The sequence below is a fragment of the Macrotis lagotis genome, chromosome 1 (genome assembly GCF_037893015.1).
Source record: "Macrotis lagotis isolate mMagLag1 chromosome 1, bilby.v1.9.chrom.fasta, whole genome shotgun sequence".
NCBI lineage: Eukaryota > Metazoa > Chordata > Mammalia > Peramelemorphia > Peramelidae > Macrotis > Macrotis lagotis.
In genome coordinates this window covers 189,847,525-189,853,294 of record NC_133658.1, presented here as the reverse complement: position 1 = coordinate 189,853,294, position 5,770 = coordinate 189,847,525, and the positions used below count along the sequence as shown (strand labels likewise).

At 36.7% G+C, this 5,770-nt stretch overlaps 1 non-coding gene across 1 annotated transcript; it reads left to right on the top strand.

Moving 5' to 3' along the window:
• Nucleotides 1-865: 865 nt before the first annotated feature.
• LOC141510484 (U6 spliceosomal RNA) lies at nt 866-969 on the top strand. The gene has a single exon (XR_012474967.1). It is a non-coding gene; the product is annotated as a U6 spliceosomal RNA (small nuclear RNA).
• Nucleotides 970-5,770: the final 4,801 nt, after the last annotated feature.

The window sequence follows — 5,770 nt, the reverse complement described above, 5'->3', positions numbered from 1 at the left end:
ACCTTGGTTTTTGGCCACATTAAAAGAAAAAAGGAAGAGGACAGTATATTCGGCTCTCATTCAGAATCTGGGACAGCTATCTCATCTGTATGTCACCTACTTCTGGGTTCATAACTAAATGAATCTTGAGATTCCCATATAGTTTTGCCATCCATTTAAGATTAGAGGTTTACTTCAGATTATTCAGTTTAAACCCACAAATTTGGTAGCTTTGGTAGTAATAAGAAGGATTTGGTAAGTTCCTGCAGAGAAAACTTACACCAATCCTTGAATCTGAAATTCTAGTCAGCTTAAAATAGGTCTTTAGTTATGAATCTCTAAACAAAACATAGAAATGATTCAGTTCCCCAGTCACACAGAGTTAGGATCAATGTTTTTGTTACAATTTTCATAATTGCTTTAAATCAGGTACAGATCAAAGAATTTAGAGGACTCACAATGGACTAATTTGGAGAAGGGAGATTTCCATGCCACCTAGGTAACCAACAAAACTTAAACATAAGCCATACAAAGCAATAAAACAATTAGCATCAAAGATAATTAACATTGTCTCCTTTAATCTTAGTAACCCATTCTCAATATCCATTTAACCAGCACATTTTGCGTCCTTGATGCCTCATATAATTATCTTATACCTATCTATCTTTTCATGGACAAAAGTCTTTATTCTCAGGACAGTTCTAAAGGGGTCTCTGCTTTTCGGGTTCCAAATCTAGAGATTTCTAGTACAACTAATTAATATAATTTAGTACAACCATTTAAAGTTTTTCTAATTTTGAAACCAGATAATTTCTGTTCAAATTCCATTTGTTATTTCTATCCTCACCTAAATTGTGTACTATGAGGATTTTTTTTATGAGCTACTGGGCTCACTTCAGCAGCATATATACTAAAATTGGAACAATACACAAAAGATTAGCATGGCCCCTGTGCAAGGATGACATGCAAATTTGTGAAGTGCAAATTTATGAGCTACTTTTCTAACTCCTAGCTGGCATGGATTGTTTTGGTAATTTTTCTTTATAAGAGAGTTTGAGATCTGATATTGTTCAACTTCCTGCCTTCAGTTTTTTAAATTTAGAATCTTTTCATTTATATTTGTTAATGACATTGATCTATAACTTTCTCTGCTTTTCTCTTCCTGGTTTTAATATATGTGTCATTTTTTTTCCAGTAAAGGAGTTTGGTTGGATTCCATTCTTGGCATATTATTACAAACAATTATTTAATCTCACTATTAATTGATCTTTAAATATTTGATAGAATTCACTTGTAATTCTGTCTGATCCTAGGGTTTTTTACTTAGGAATTTCATAGAACTATTATTCAGCCTTTTAAAATTATCACAGATATTATAAAAATTGGAAAATAATTTTTGTATAGTTTCCTTAATCTTGAATTAATTAATACTTAATTCAATTTTAAGAACTTATTTGTAAAATATACTCAAAGTCTGCTTAGAAAAAAGTCTAATCATGTTGTTTTTTCAAAATTTACTATTCCATTTAATTAGAAAGTTTTTATATTACAAACTTATCTTGTTATCTGTCTACTTTACCTTAGGAGGATATCCTCCTGTACTTTATTTCAACATTGTGAGATGATTCATTATCAATCTACTATTTAATTGATTTAATATTGTACCTTCAAAATTTCTTGATTACAGAAATTTGTTATAAAAGAAAAAAAAGAGGGAAATAGTTATAACAATGTATCACAATAGGAGGAAAAACTCTCTTGGCTCTGTTTGATTCTAGATATGAATCATATCTGACAATCATGTAGTCACCGTATTAAAAGTAATATTCTAGACTGGCAAAGTGGGAATTTTCTTTTTTATGAAGGAAATAGCACAATGGGGATTAGTTGGGAGGATCTTAATGAAGCTTTGTCTGAAATCATTCCCATACCTTTTCCTAGGCAAAGATATTTATCTTTAACGGTTTTCTGACTTCAGCAACAGGGTGTGTAGGATGTGTTCAAGGAAGAACAGTACCTTGGTGTGAAGGCTACTGAGCCCTTTTTAGGGATACTTTCCACCTTTGATGTCCACCTGAGCCACCCAACTCTCACCTGTGGCTCCGAGAAACTGTAGTATGCACAACAGCTACACTCCAGTAAACCCCAAACTAGGTTGAGGGTAACTGAAGGAGTCTTAAACTCATCAGTGAGTAGTTGGGGGAGTCTAACTGCCAAGTATGTGAAGTCTTCTACTGGTGGAATGGGTGGAAGAGAACAATTTGTTCCAATGGCCATGAAGCTAACTGAAACAGGTGGAGTGCTTAGAGCTTGGCTAGACATCAAAGATGCCAAAGTTATCCTCTGCATCTAGAGCCATCTACCAGTTTTCTTGACTCTGTCTTGCTATGTTGGATCATGATGACTTTGGAGAGAGAGTAAGGTGGATGACTTTGTGCAGCTTTACCTCATTTAAATGCAATTTACCTACACAACAAGAGACATTACTCATAACCATTCATTAAAGTCCTGTGGTAATGGGCAAGTGATGAAACAGCTGGTAAGGATATACTGGGAACTGTAGTCACAACCCTGCACAAATATGGCCCAAGCCATAGGGTCATTTCCCTACTGAAAGCAGAAATGAGATATGGTAGCCCCCTGAAGCGACTGAGTAGCTCTTTTAAGGATCACACTGCTCATCTTCTAATGTGAGGAAAGGCCTGGAAAAGGTAACCAAAAAAATTGTCTGTTACCTAACCCTGGTCTGATTACTACAGCAGGCAGGGGTCCCACAGTGTAGTCAAGACACACAAAAAAAACTACAAAATATTTTTTGAAGAAGGTTCCACTCACTATCAGTGCATGAAATATGCACACACTCATAGACAATACAAGATCCTAAAAGATGAACAGCTCTTGTTGCAAGAGAACTCAGTAGGTATCATATCCAAATAGTAGCCCTGAATGAAATAAGACTGTCAAATGAAAGTCAGCTTACTGAAGTCAGAGTTGCATACACATTTTCCTGGAATGACTGCAGTGAAGGGGAACACCATGAAGCTGGGGTAGATTTTACAATCAAAACTAATGTAGTCAACATTCTTAAATGCCTGCCAAAAGGAGTGAGTGACAGGCTTATGACAATGAGATTGCCACTTCTAGGAAAATGCCATGACTCCACCATCATGAACACTGATGAAGTTAAAGAAAAATTTTATAAAGACCTGGAGACCTTCATCATAAATGTGCCCAAAGAGGAAAAACTTATAATTCTGGTGACTTTAATGCTAGAGTAGGCTCATATGGTAGGGAGTCCTTGTGAGGAATGGAATTGAAAACAGCCACAACAATGGTAACCTACCACTGAAGACTTGAGAATCTCATGACCTCATCACAACCACTGTGTTCCATTACATAAAACTTCCTAAATGCACTCTCATAGGAAACATTGACTAATAGACTATGTAATTATAAGGTGAAGAGACTGATAGGATGTGAGTGTGACAAAGGCAATGTATAGTGCAGAGTGCTGGACTGATCACAGACACATTCACTCTAAGCTAAATATTCACATTCAACCAAAGAGGTGGCCCCAAGGCAAAATGAATACTAGAAGAATTGCCAAGAGATTAGAGTGTCTCTCTAAGTGGGAACAATTTGTTACTAACTTGGGGGGGGGGGGGATGATCCAATACACAGTTGGCAACCATGGAGCAGAAAAGGAGTGGATAGTTTCCAGAGACCTGGTATACAGTACTGCATTTGCTTATCTGGGCCAGAACACTTGCAAACACCAAGACTGGTTTATTGAAAATGAAAGAGAAATACAGTAGCTCCTAAATGAAAAAACAAGAACTTCATAGGGTTTACCAGTAGGATAATTCATTCATTTCTAAGAAGGTGGCATTAATTCCATCAAAAGTAAAGTACAAGGGAAGTTTAGAGAGTTGCAGGACTCTTGGCAGATGAAATTCAATTTTATGCAGACAATAACAAACTAAAATGCTTTTAGGATGCCCTGAAGGTGAACCAAAGACATATGGTGCATCTCAACTATTCAGTGCTGATGAATTCATATTGATTAACAACAGGGGCATGCTCCTAAAGAGAGGGGCTGAACAATTCCATAGTATTCTTAGCAGATCATCATCAATCAATACAGAAGTCACTGGTGATTTATGTCAAGTTGAATTCAATCAGTCCCTAGCTGAAGTTCCAATTGAAGAAGAGGTTTTGAATACTATTAGGCCCCTTTCAAGTGGCAAAGCACCTGGTGTTGATTCTATTCCAGTGAAATATACAATTTGGGGGGGGGCCATTGCTCATGCAAAAACTGACTGAAATTTTCCAGGTTATATGGCATGAAGAGGTTATTCCCCAAGAATTCAAAGATGCCACCATTATCCATCTCTGTAAAGGTAAAGGGAACAGATTGTCTTGGGGCAATCACAGTCATTGCTTTAGTCATTTTTTAAAAAAGTGTATTTATTTAAGGTAATGGAATTAAATGATTTGCCAAAGATCACACTGCTAGGCAATTATTAAATGTCAGCTAGATTTGAACTCAGGTCTTATTGACTCCAGGGCAGGTGCTCTATCCTCTAGCTGGTAAGATTCTTGCCAGAGTCTTTCTCAATAGACTGATCCTTAACCCAGTTACCTCCCTGAGAGCCAGTGTAGCTTCAAAAAAAAGTCAAGAAATTATTTGCTGCATGACAACTTCAGGAAAAATGTCAAGAACAGAACATTTGTATACAGCATTTATAGATCTGACAAAAGCCTTTGATACTGTCAGTCATGATGGTTTATGGAAAATTATGTCAAAATTTGGTTGCTGGGAGAAGTTCATCAGTATTGTATATCAATTTATGATGGCATGTATGCTCAAGTTCTGGCTAGTGTGTGATCTTCTCAAGATTTCCCAGTCACCAATGGAATAAAACAAGAATATGCCTTTGCTCTCATGCTTTTTAGCATGATGTTTTCAGCCATGTTATCAAATAGCATGACCTCAAAGTCAACTACCACACAGTTTGTAAATTCTCCAACTTGAAAAGTCTACAAGTCCAAAATCTTAGGAGAGGGAGTGTTGGGGCATGATCTTCTGTTTGCAGATGACTGTGCTTTCAAGACAACCTCTGAAACTGAGATGCAACAGAGTATGGATCTATTCTCTGCTACTTGTGCTAATTTTGGTCCAACAATTAACACCAAGAAAACACAGGTGCTCCATCAATCAGCACCACACCATCCATATGTGGAACCATCAATTATAGCAAATGGAGAAGTTTTGAATATAATCAATAAGTTTACTTAGCTTGGTAATGTACTTTCCAAAGAGGTATCTGAGTATCCTCTCTCACTATCTTCCCTCTCTTCTATCACCTATTCCCCCCCCCTTCCTGTATTCCCCCTTATCCCATCTCTTTCATCTCATTTTTCTCTAGGGTAAGACATATTTCTATACCCTATTAAATGTGCATGTTATTTCTTCTCTGAGCCATTTCTGATGAGAATGAAGGCTCACTCATCCCCCCTCATCTTCCCCCCATCCCACTCAATTGTAAAAGCTTTTTCTTGAGTCTTATGTGAAATAACTTAACCCCTTCTTCCTCTCCTTTCTCTTCTCTCAGTACTTTCCTTTATCACCCATTAACTCCATCTTTTTACTATATTATGCCACTATATTCAGCTCCTACCTATGCCTTGTCTATTTATGATCCTTCTAACTGCTGTTATAGATGAGAAAGTTCATATGAATTACCAGTATCTTCTTTCCATGCAGGAATACAATCAGTTCAACATCATT